This window comes from Pistacia vera, unplaced genomic scaffold, assembly GCF_008641045.1.
Source record: "Pistacia vera cultivar Batoury unplaced genomic scaffold, PisVer_v2 Contig503, whole genome shotgun sequence".
NCBI lineage: Eukaryota > Viridiplantae > Streptophyta > Magnoliopsida > Sapindales > Anacardiaceae > Pistacia > Pistacia vera.
The window spans coordinates 388298-402118 of record NW_022196339.1 but is presented as its reverse complement, the minus strand read 5'-3'; the positions used below and the strand labels follow the sequence as shown (position 1 = coordinate 402118).

General features: G+C 37.6%; 1 pseudogene; it reads right to left on the bottom strand.

Annotated features, from left to right (window-relative positions):
- Positions 1–805: 805 nt before the first annotated feature.
- On the bottom strand, positions 806–12966 carry LOC116105676 (annotated as a pseudogene).
- Positions 12967–13821: the final 855 nt, after the last annotated feature.

The window sequence follows — 13821 nt, the reverse complement described above, 5'->3', positions numbered from 1 at the left end:
ACGTTCATCTAATAAGGACGCCCATCCATTTAGTTTAAATTATGGACGAGCGTCCATTATAGATGGACGACCGTCCATATAATATGGACAGGAGTCCATTTAAAATGAGCGGCCGTCCAATAACAATGGACGGTCGTCCATATTTATTTGATGGACGACCGTTCATTCGCGAAATATTTGTTAACGTGCTACGTGGCTCGTCTGATTTAGTAGACACGTCATTCGATGTAAAAATTCGGTGCCAAACGTTGGTGTCCGTAGCATTTTTCTTAGTTTCATAATCCTTTCACTAACTACTTTGATAACTCATAATTAATACTACACAATTTATTTTTATTTTTTTTACAAACTTTTGTATACAAAATAAATATAAAAAATTTTCTGATAACCCGAGATATTTTCCGCTTTAAACACAGTCTTCATGGGCTTTTCAACCCACAATGCTTCTAACAAGTTAAAAGGAACACCTTAAGTTACATAAATTTGCCCAAGCTCTCCACATAACTATGCGGGGACTCCTGCATATTTTTTGCTCCCACACACCTAGTGCCCACAACACGGCCTCGGCTATGCACAGCTTATGAAAAATCAAATCGTATAAAATAGTAATCAGTTTGCAAATAAGAGCTTTTATACATAATTTGTATATATGTAACATTACTCATTTATAAGAAAGAAACACTGTAATTAGCTAAGGTTATGCAGAGCTACACAAATTACCGGGTTAAAACTTTTTACGTACATTGAGAAGCACCCTAAACCTCGCAAAAACTATTCTGAACAAAAGCGAAAGGGTGCAGCTATTCTAGACAACAGAAGTTGCAATTTGCAGTGGACTCGACTTATCAAAATGAAAAAATGAATTGTCATGAATATCATTAGAGTGTACCTCATCAAATGATGCACCAATCATTTGGAGACCAACAGGTCCACCATCTACAAACCCACATGGCAAAACCAATGCAGGTAGCCCTGCCAAGTTAACGTTTACCTGTATTGAGCATATAATCCAAAATGAGACAAAACAAAATTGAAACCAGGTAATATTTGGATTTCTAAATAAAAACAAAGAGATGAAAAGAAAAGAAAAGAAAATCACACATGCCATGAAGGTAAACAGCGAAATAAGGAGTGAAATATATTCAACAAATTGAACCATGATCCGTCTTTAAACAATTTTAAATCTTAAAAGTCACTAAATAAGATGTGATACTATAAAGAGAACAGAAACGGAGATTTTACAAGAGGGGTCATTCAGAAATATTAAAAAGTTTCCTCCAAAATTAATCCATGGTATCAGCATTGATTATAGGAAAGTAAAATCTGGATAGAAATCTATTTATAAAAATATTTATAGTGGGTAGCAAACAGGACCTAAATATGGCAGATCATAGAGCAACAAAAAAATTCTTACAGCCATAATTTCCCTGCATACATTGCCAGTGGATCATTTTTTTTCTCACCTGTAAACATCACAAGTAATAACGAAACTTCAGTCTAAAATAAAAACCAAACATTTTAAGCAAAAGACAAAAGGGAGGAAAGGGCGGGGGGTTCGTGGCGGAGGAAGGAAAGAGACAATCGAATACCAATCTTATAAGCAGCGGATGGAGCTTCAGGAGAAATTACAATGTCGTTTTCATCCAAAGCTGCCTTGAAGCTTTTCTGAATTATGGTCCTCACCTAAAACACTATTAAAATCAAAAAAAAAAAATTCTTCAACAGCAAAGCATAGTTCTTCAAAGATCATGAGTCTTAGAACATAGCGACCAGGTAACGAATAATTAGGCGTAATCTTATACATCTCACCACTATAGATTCAACTGTGGTCAAGCAGATTAAATTTACACAGGCAGAGAGACTGTAACAATGAAAGATTAGGGAGAGCATCAGCTAACTTCTAATTCCTATGATTTCTACACATTTGTCACTTAAAAATGATAATAAGAAAAAAAAACTTTTGGTAATCCATAATAAATTTCTTGGAACTGAAACTACTCGTGACCACACACGAAGGATGATTATAGTACCTGCCGAGCACGCTTGTAATATGCATCATAATATCCAGCTGAAAGGGCATATGTTCCTATCAATATTCTCATTTTAACCTGCAAAAGTTTAAAGCACGTTTTAATTTAACACTCCTCACTGGTAGAAATCATTGTTACACTTTTCCTTTAGGTTGCTTAGCAGCTAGCTCTCTCAACACATCTACGATTGAACCAATGACACGTAGCCCTATCCAGTTAAAAAGATTAACAAATTTAAACAAATATGGGAAAATAGGATCTTGTATCCACTTGAGATATGCATACCTCAGAGCCGAATCCTTTAGCACGGGAATCTCCAAATAGTGAGTTTAGGTCATCGGCAACAGCTTGGTTTTGATGCCTGGATATTGACGTAACAAACAAGGCAGGAACTCAGAATAATCTAATTATTATATATGACTGAGTTGGAAACATGCTTTCTCATTTCCTTTGGTAAATTAGACTACACCGGCAGCCACAATAGTTTATTTCAAGTTTTTAATGCTCCATCTTTCAACTAAAACCCAATTCTTAATATATGCTTGCTTTTGGACTTCAAAATTTGCCACCAAAGGATTTTTCTTCTCCATCCCATAGATTTACAAATGGAAGTAAAATTAGTAGAGATATGTACAAAAACTTCAGTCTAATAATTTATTGACAACGTGTGAAACAAAAAACAAAAAGAATGGTTGTTAATGAGATGTATTTTTTCCATAATTTACCTGACACCATCATAACGCGATAGGTTGGAAGAAGATTCAGATGAAGCTAGAATATAGTAGGCTGGTAAGCCGAAGGAGAAGGATGGCAATAATACCTACAATGTCAGTCAAAATAAAGAATAACAAAAATCATAAAATAATTTGCATAAACTTCAATGTAAACAAGTGTGAAAAAATATCAAAGGCACCTCCGACGAAGTACATCCTAATTCTTCTAAATGGGAAACAGCACCAAGAATTGCAGATTTTACTCCAGTATCAACACCATTATCAAGAGTTTCACGAATGAGACCAACCCTCAGCCTTTTCAATGGTTCGGATTCCAAATGAGCATCAAAAACAAATTGAGTTGTGAAATCAGTGGCACTTCCTGAAAAGTAATATTATCACAAAATTAAAATATAAAACTGGAGAAAAAAGTTCTAAACAACTCAGTAGCACAATCCAAAAGCTCACAATACTAGAACCTAATTTCAAAATATTGTGTTTTCAACAATCAGAATGGCCAGATGATCTATGACATGACAAAATACTGCCGGTTATAATGCTCAACAGCAAATATGGTGACTCTTCAACCAACAAAAGCATATTAATCTTAACTATTCAGATGTGAATACAATATGGGAAGAGAACATGTCTCTTTCTGATTGGAACCCACTCCAACAACTCAACAATTTGACTGAGCCATAGGTCTTTCATGGGCTTAGGTAGAACTCTCCTTGAAAAATTGGCTTGCCAAGAGAGGGTACTCAAACCCTTTATAACCCACATGCCTACCCTTTTCCCTCTCAATTTTCCCTCAGCATATAAAGTTTTTTCTTACCGCATTGGTGTAAACATGCAAATTTCTTGACATCATTTTTCAGGAAAAAAACTAATACCTATTGATTATAAGATTACATAACAGTTGCTCCAGGGAGAAGCACTAACAAGAGTACTTATTGACCCACTTAGATGTATCTGTACCCACAAACATACTCAGAAGAATGAATAAGAAAAAGGAGAAGATGTTAGGGACACATCCTTGCTTGCTACTAGTGACATCAAGTCTATCATGACCAGAAATTGCATTAAGAAGAATTCCAGCATCAGCAACAGATGAACCAAAGCAACCAATGACATCGAGTGATGATGCATATGCCATAAGTCCGAATCTTGAGACATGGCCATATGTTGGCTTCAATCCAACAACACCACAAAATGAAGCTGGCTGTCTTACATTTCCACCGGTGTCACTTCCCAGAGATACTACACACAGCCTAGCAGAAACAGTTGCTGCAGAGCCTCCTGATGATCCTCCGGAACCCATGAAGCATCCCAAGGATTCGCTGTCACCTAACGAATCAACACATGCATCACCTGAGTATACCAACTCCAGTTACCAGTTGTAAACATCAGAATCATCTTGAATTTGTGCCGTAAGAGGAAATTTATAAGTTTTCAAATACTCAAACCAAGCTCAAGAAGAGCAGTCTTTCCATATTCAAACACGCTAATGCGAAACATTCTCACCCATTTGACAGACACATTAATCAAATAGGACTTTCAAGCAGTCTTAACAAAAATAACCTTAAAAACAGATACTTTTTGAATTGTGTATTAAGAGTAAAGTTTTTAGTTTTGAACTACTCAAACCAAGCTCAAGAAGAGCCGTCTTTCCATATTCAAACACCCTAACGTGAAACATTCTGACCAATTTGACAGAAGCACATTAACCGAATAGAACTTCAAGCAGTTTTAACAAAACTAACTTTAAAAACAGAAACTTTAACAACTCTAGCTTCAAGTATTAATTAATTATTAAGAAGAAGACCTGAAAAGCAGAAGCTTCAGCGGTGCTGCCCATCCCAAACTCATCCAAATTGGTCTTACCCACAACAATCCCACTCAATTCCTTGACTCTCCGAACGGCAGTGGCATTGAACGAAGGACAATAATTCTTCAAAACCTTAGACCCAGCAGTGGAGGGGATATCTGTAGATGCAAAAAATCTACCGTCATGAAAATAGGGTCTGATCCTGTGGGGTTAAGGCCACTAATAATCCGCTAAACCTGCACACATGAAAGGGCAAGCGTGAAGCTTCCGAAAAACACCGGGGTGGTCTTTGCCGTAGGCACTCCGACGCTCAAGTTAGCGAGGCTAAAAGAGATTATTTGATAAAAATTAAGGAGATGAAGAATGTTAGCGTGCCGAATGCTCCAAATTAATAACCTTACTAACCTAACTACTAAATTGCATATAGGGTGAGCAAGGGTCGATCCCACAGGGAATGATTCGATTAAATCCTATATTCTAACCAATAACCACAATGAAAACAACAAATAAATAAAATAAAATAAAATCATAAACAGTAAACATGACAACAAAATAATGAAAGGGGTTGTAGACAATGCAATCTAAAGTGAAACAAATAAATCTCCAATGGTAGAAAATATCAGATTAAAAACAACCAGTTCTCGGTTCAAGATCCACCTAAACATGCATTGGACATGAACTAACCGTAACATTATTCTATCTCGTTATTGTGGAATTACTGACCCTAGGAAACAACTCTGTTACCCAAATTTCCCTTAATAATCACTACTGAAATAAGCTCTTCAATTAGATCCTAACCCTTGAACAACCTAGAATAAGCTCTCTAAATTTAATTCAATGGCAACCTTAAGCACTAGGAAAATGGATCAATTTAAGCAACAATCACGCAAGATCGGATTATTAAACTTAGGTTATGTTATTCAAGGTTACAGATTGAAAACTTGTCTGTAATCATCTGTCATCATGTGTTACTAATTGAATAGAAGAGGACAATTACGTATCACACTTTCTAATTCTAACAAATAAATTCCGATTAAACAATTCAGTAGGCCATTACTAAATCACCCAAACAGAAAATTATAAACAATTAAAACAGAATAACATAAACAATTCCAATAAAAACGAGATTGAGGACAATGTTACTGAATTTAAGTTATACCAATGACATGAATTCAGGCTTCAAAATCCCCTTGAACTGAAGAAAAAAGATCAGCCGCACTTATTGACGTAGAAAGTAAAAAACTAAAAACAAACCTCCACTGCTGTTCTCCCCCCATTTAACCTAACAACTCATAAATAAATAATGTGTTTTTTCCTTAATTTTGCCCCATGATAAACGGAAATTACTTTCCTAGACCTTTCCTAAACGACAGACTTCAAAAACTGTCAAATCCTTATTAGATATGAAAAACAGAATTCGTAATCCAGCTTGCACCAGGATTCTCACAATGTAAAAGAACTTTTCTAGGCTTGGTCACTTCATAAAAGTTGTATTCCTGGATGTGTATATGAATTTGGGCTTTTGAATCACCTGCTTTCGATATCTGAAGCTCCAACTAGGCCCATTCGAAGACTCAATACTTAGCCAGGAAATCCTTCCCCAAATAGGATTCCAGGTCCAGTTTTGCAACAACTAATGAGGGCCCAAACGAACTCGGATTCTCACCCATAATACCTTCCTAGAATGCTTGATTCATCTACTTTACTTTTTTTGAATAACACTTTTGCAATCAAGAAATCTGACTCCATGAAAAACCTGAAAAACGCAACACTGGTCAGAATAACAAAAAATCTAGAATTTCCTAATCTTTTCTCAATTATTTCATAATGTCTATCCAAATATTCCAAACTTACAAAATAAACTCTAATCAACTCAACTAGGCATAAAACATAACAAAAAACATAATATGGAAGGAATAAAAATATATAAATTACACTCTTATCAAAGAATTACCAGGAGTCTTGTCAGAGGCTAGGACTACGATGAAGGCATCGGGTTCTTGTGAGCAAGAACTTAAGAGCAAATAGATGGTTTTGAGTAGTGTAGATTGACTATGGGAGATTGTCTGTCTAATGAGAGGGCAAACCTCTGTTTTTATAGTGAACCCAAGGGGTTGGAATCCTAGTAGGACATTGAGTCCTCTTTTTTGCAAGATAATCCCTGTCAAGAAAGAAATATGATTTCTTAACCTTATCAGATTAAGTTTAATAGTTTAAATAAGATTTGGAATCTTAGTAGGACACTAAGTCCTATTTTGGGAGATAATCCCTATCATGAAAGAGATATGATTTTTTGACCTTATCAGATCAAGTTTGATAGTTTAAGTAAGATTTGGAATCTTAGTAGAGAGGAAATAGAATGAGATTCTGATTTCCTATTTATAGACTGTTGTAGGCTAGTGGGCTGAATCCCAGTTTAGCTTAACTTATAAGATAGCCTAACTCATAGAGTGGGTAGTTCACAAGGTGATTTTAAGCGTAGGCCCAATCGGGATTGGGTTGAGGCCTTGGGCCGTGACATGTTTATTTCGTTATTGGGCCTCGTCAAGCCCAAGACGATTTTTGGCCGAAACAGTTAGCCCCCCACTCTTTGAGTTAAAGAGTAGATTTAATCGAATGAGTGCAGACTGAACGGATTAGTGATAGCAGCTCGTTAGGTCGGATGGATCGTTGTGTGGATTGGGTCGATGACTCGTCGATTTGAGGTGCAAGTCTTTCAATCGGTCTAGGCCGATTGAATGTGTAAATCTATAAATCGGTTCGAGCTGATCGAAGGTGTCTACTTATGAATCGGTTTGGGCTGATTGAAGGTGTAAACTTATGAATCAGTTTGAGCCAATCGAAGGTGTAAACTCATGAATCGATTTGAGCCGATCGAATGTGTAAATTCGTGAATCGGTCTGGGCTAATCGAGGGTGTAAACTCATGAATTAGGCTAGGCTGATCGAGGGTGTAAACTCATGAATCGGGCTAGGCCGATCGAGGATGTAAACTCATGAATCAGGCTAGGCCGATCGAAGGTGTAAACTCATGAATCGGGCTGGGCTGATCGAAGGTGTAAACTCATGAATCGATCTGGGCCGATTGAAGATGTATGCCAAGTGGAGCTTGTATGGAGCTTGCGGTCGAGTCAGCATGATCGACTTGTAGTTGAAACCTTTGGGGGCTATGTGGCCTAGTCGGTGTGACCGATTTTGTAGTTGAAAACATTTGATTGAAGTTGGAGCAGTGACATGCATGTTTTAAGCAAAGAGTCGAATGGAGAGTCAATATGCATGATGTGCATGTGTTATGGACTGAATGAAGAGTGAGCTAAATGAAAAAATGGGCTGCATGCATTTAAGTAATGGGCCGAATAGAGAAAGATTTAACCAAATAGAGTGGTAGTTAAAAGGAGATAATGACACATACCTTTCCCCTTCAAGTGTTGCCACTCATGCTTGCTGGACCGAGTGGAGAGAGGGATGTTACTTTCTATGTTGGAGATGAATCGGTTGAAGTTGAGTGGCCACGTGATTCACTTTTGGGTTGAACCGAATGGGCACGTTGATATTGTATGTGTAGACCCAAATATCATTGAGTGGACTACTCGTGTTGTTTAGTGGTGCTGAGTTGCAGTGGGGAGTGGAAAGTTTGCAAACAGCGGGGAGTGTGAGGGCTTTTGTGACAGTTGTGCTGGAGATTATGATGTGAAGGTGGTTTGAGTTGATATGTATTGGTTGAGAAGGGGCGATGGTTCGAGTTTGAAGTTTTGTAATACGGTGGGGTAAGGAGATTAGGCGAGAGTGGGGTGGCGTCACTTAAGCGGGTTTTGTTTGGGGGGTTTCTCTTCGTGTTTAGTAGATGACTTTTGGTGTTTTGAGAGGATTACTACTGTGTTTTTAGGATTTAACTATGTGATTGGAGAAGCTGTAAGGGCGATTTTAGGAGAACAGGTGGATGGGTTTTGGGTTTCAAAGTGGTGGCAAATCTCCGTGAAGTTGAATTGGGATTGGATCAAGGTTGGTCGAGTTTGAGTTACCTTCTAATGGAGCGAAGGTCCTGGAGATGCTGGCGTATTGCGGCATCTTCTTGAATGAACAAATTGACCTGTTTTATGGCGGGTAATGCATTGCAAAGCTCTGATGATGGTGGCGGACCACTTGGTGGTTTGATGATTGAAGTGAAAAGGCGCGTGTAGAGAGGTTAGAGACAGAAGTTATTGCCTTATCTGAACAAAGGATTAGAGAAGAGAGATTGTTGAAGCAAAGTCAATGAATCAAGTGGTTTAGGAACACCACTTTAAACTCTAACACATTATTATTCTATTTTTAATTTAGAACAATAATATGAGCTTCAAGGCCTTATACTACCCGCTGAATGGATATAATATAAAATAAATTACGATATGCCGAATAGATACAATATGGCATGTGAATAGATAAAACAAACGAAGAAAAATAAAGAGAAAAAAAAATTGTTATCGTGATCGGATTTTGTGATTAACATTGTCAGTCAAAAGGAGTTCTGTGTCGACCTCTTATGTTGTAAGTCGTTGTTGGCAGATGATTGTCAAGGCCCCACGGTGGGCGTCAAACTGTAGATGCAAAAAATCTACTGTCATGAAAATAGGGTCTGATCTCGTGAGGTTGAGGCTACTAACAATCCGCTAGACCTGCACACATGAAAAAGAAAGCATGAAGCTTCTGGAAAACACCGGGGTGGTGTTTGCCGTAGGCACTCCGACGCTCAAGTCAGCGAGGCTGAAAGAGATTATTTGATAAGAATTAAGGAGATGAAGAATTACCAGGAGTCTTGTCGGAGGCTAGGACTACGGCGGAGGCGTCAGGTTCTTGGGAGCAAGAACTTAAGAGCAAATAGATGGTTTTGAGTAGTGTAGATTGACTATGGGAGATTGCCTGCCTAATGAAAGGGCAAACCTCTGTGTTTATAGTGAACCCAAGGGGTTGGAATCCTAGTAGGACATTGAGTCCTCTTTTTTGGAAGATAATCCCTGTCAAGAAAGAAATATGATTTCTTAACCTTATCAGATTAAGTTTAATAGTTTAAATAAGATTTGGAATCTTAGTAGGACACTAAGTCCTATTTTGGGAGATAATCCCTATCATGAAAGAGATATGATTTATTGACCTTATCAGATCAAGTTTAATAGTTTAAATAAGATTTGGAATCTTAGTAGGACACTAAGTCCTATTTTGGGAGATAATCCCTATCATGAAAGAGATATGATTTTTTGACCTTATCAGATCAAGTTTGATAGTTTAAGTAAGATTTGGAATCTTAGTAGAGAGGAAATAGAATGAGATTCTGATTTCCTATTTATAGACTGTTGCAGGCTAGTGGGCTGAAACCCAGTTTAGCTTAACTTATAGGATAGCTCCACTCATAGAATAGGTAGTCCACAAGGTGATTTTAAGCATAGGCCCAATCGGGATTGGATTGAGGCCTTGGACCATGACATGTTTATTTCGTTATTGGGCCTCGTCAAGCCCAAGACGATTTTTAGCCCTAACAATATCCACCGTACATATATTATCTTTGACTCCAACAAGAACCCCAGCGAAGGGTCCCACGTTTTCATTTCTCCCAATCTTTTCATCAATAACTTGTGCTTCTTTCAACACATGTTAGAGATGTGAATGAAGGAATGTAGTTGAGGCTCAATGAGCTTAAGACGAGTCAAGTAGGACTCGACCAGCTGGGTGGTGGTGATGTGGTGAGAGACAAGGGAGTGGCCAATGGAGAGGATTTGGGATTCCAGTGGTGACGTGGAGGAGGGCAGTTGCTGTTGGAGAATGGAGTGTGACGAAGAGAGAATGGGTTTTGTATAAAAAGAGGGGGGTTTAGTGTTGGGACGTAAGAAACGAGAGAGAGTGCATGGAGGATGATGGAGTATTGATAGCATTTTGAGTGGAAAAGGAGTCGAGCCTCCTGGAGTTTAAGGGAGACGAGATTGATTTCATTTTCCCATATCTTAGAATTAAATACATTTTCTTCACATTAAATATCTTTTGATATTTTATTAGTGAAATAAAATGAACAGAGGATTTTTGGAATGTATTATTCTTTTTCATTATCAGGGTGCCATTGGTTCATTATTTTGATACTTTTTAGAATAATATTTAAAAAAAAAAAAAAAAAGTAAAATTGGGTGGTTATTATGATGTAAGATTTGAAAATTAATAAAAATACCTCTTATGTTTGTTTATTTATTAAACACCCCTATAATAAAATTTTAAAAATTAACAAAAATACCCTACTCACCTATTAAATACCGATAGCCAGCCACCACCGCTGGAAGGTGGTCAAAGTCACCGTATTGACGCACAACCAACTGGATCTAGTAAGTCGTGCACCGATATAGCCTTTTCCAACCAAATCCATAGTGGATCTGGCCGGAAAAGGCTCGATCTAGTCATTGAGGGCTAGATTTGGCCGCATTTGGTCGTTAACGACGGCCAAAGATATGACCGTTGTTGATGGTCAACGATGATCATATCTTGGCCATCGTTGACGACTGGCTACAGCCAAAGATCTGGCCAGATCCACAATGGATATTTGGCCAAAAAAGGCTAGATCGGTGCACTACCGGCCAAATCCAGCCGGTAGTGCATCATTATACCAGATTCCGGCCACCCCACAATGGATATCTGGCCGAAAAAGGTTAGATCGGTGCACTATCGGCCAGATCCAGCCAGTAGTGCGCTATTATACCAGATTTCGATGGTAGTGGCCGGAATCTGGCAAATGTGGGTTACCGGGGTGTTTTTGTCAATTTCTAAAAAAAAAAAAATTGGAGGGGTGTTTAGTTAAATTAAAAAATCTAGGGGGTTTAAAAAGAATTTAATAATATAGAATAATATTTTAAGAATAAGCAAATAAATGTGTATTTTGGATAGAACGGGGAATAGAGTACTGAAAAATTGTGTACCAAAAGGGCCCTAAATTTTCACACTATTACAACCCATATAACAAGATGTTAATCAATCTTCTACTAATCAGAGCTACCAACTAACCTAACCATAGTTATACAATTGGCATCAACTACTACAAACAATGTAATAGACTTAACCAACAATACTATAACCAATACCCCCTTCAAGTTGGAGGATGAAAGATGTCTAACACCCCCAACTTGTGAAGAAGATAAAAATGAACTCGACTGCTAAGAGTTTTAGTAAAAATATCAACACGCTGTTCTTGAGTGGAAACATGAGCTGTAGTGATTAGGCCACTCTTAACACTATTGCGAACAATATGGCAATCAATATCAATGTGTTTTGTCCTCTCATGGAACAACGGGTTAGAAGCAATATGAAGAGCTAATTTATTATCACAAAATAAAATGATTGGAGCCAAATTGCAAAAATCAAGTTTAGAGAGAAGCTGCACTATCCAAGTTACTTCACAAATAGTAGATGCCACTGCCCTATACTTAGCCTCAGAAGAAGATTTAGACACTGTTGCTTGTCTTTTAGATTTCCAGGATAATAAAGAATTGCCAAGCATAACAGAATATCCAGTTATGGACTTCTTAGTCATAAGACGCCCAATCAGAATCACTGTAGGCCACCAAATTTAAAGAATTTTGAGATGGAAAGTACAAACCAAGACCAAGAGCTTGTTTAAGATATCGAACTATTTTCAAAGCTGTTGCCATATGGGAATCTGTAGGGGAGTGCATGAACTGGCTAAGCAAATTGACTTAATAGCTAATATTTGGCCTGGTTTGACATAGATATAGAAGTTGGCCCACCAATCTTTGATAAAGATAAGGATCAGGTAGTAGAGAATCAGTAGTGATGTTAAAGAGCTTGTCATATTGCACGGAAGTGAACTTCACATTCTGATCCAAAGGTACAACGGCAGGCCTAGATCCAGACAATCCTGGAGAAGCAATCAACTCAAGTGCATACTTTTGTTGACAGAGAGTGATACCTTTGTTTGACTTGGCCACTTCAAAACCTAAGAAATACCTTAAAGTCCCTAGATCTTTGATCTTAAAATGAGTATGTAGAAGGGATTTTGTCGCAGCAATGAGGGAATGATCATTTGCCAGTTATGACAATATCATCCACATACACAAGCAAAATAACAATCTTGCATTTGTCCTTCTTAATAAAGAATGATCAGATTGGGATTGAAAACACCCACCAGTAACTAAGGCAAATGTAAGCTTATGATTCCAAGCCCTAGAGGCTTGCTTTAAACCCTAAAGTGACTTGTGAAGCCTACAAACCAAATTGTGCTTACCTAGTTGGGTAAAACCTTGTGGCACTGTCATATAAATCTCCTCTTGTAAGTCTCCTTGCAAGAAAGCATTATCCACATCTATTTGAAACAAAGGCCAATTATACATGGATTCTAAAGCTAGTATTAACCGAACAATAGCCATCTTAACCACTGGAGAAAAAGTCTCATCATAATCTACCCTGCTTATTGAGTAAACCCCTTAGCCACTAACCTAGTCTTATACGTCTCCAATGTACCATCAGATTTGTATTTCAACTTATACACCCACTTGCATCCTATGAGAGTTTTACTAGGGGTAAAGGAACTAATGACCAAGTGAGATTATGCTCTAACGCTTGAATCTCCTTTTGCATATCATCTATCCAATTAGGGTCTTTGAAGGCTTAGGCAAAAGTAGATGGTTCAGTGAGATTGAAAAATTATGATAAGTATGCTTGATAAGTCGATGGGAAGTGTAAATAAGATAAAGAGGAATGTATAGGATATTGGGCAGTAGCTACTATGTCAGGTTCAGATAGTATTGGACAAACAAAATCAGTTGTCCAAATAGGAGGTTTAGACACCCTAGTGGACTTTTGAATTGTCGAGGCTGGATGCGTCTAATTTGTGACAAGAATACCTTGTGTAAAGGTAGGTAGATTTGAATGTAATAAAACTGGTAAAGAAGTGTCTAGGACAGGTTCAATAATTGGTTTTGGTATCTGAATGGAAGAGGCATCCGTAGATAATACAATATGATTTTGAATACGTACAGTAGAAGAAGTAGTATCTAAATCCATGAATGAGTCTATTAAAAACATAGGCTTTGTTGATTTGGACCAAGCAAAGGAAAAAATTTCTCATAAAAAATCACATCTCGACTAACTTGAATAGAATGGGTTTGTAAGTAATACAAGTAATAGCCCTTTTGTGTAAGTGAGTAACCTAGAAAAACACACGGTGTAGACCTTGGAGAATACTTGTCTTTAGGAGATAAAGTTGTCACATAAGCCAGGGA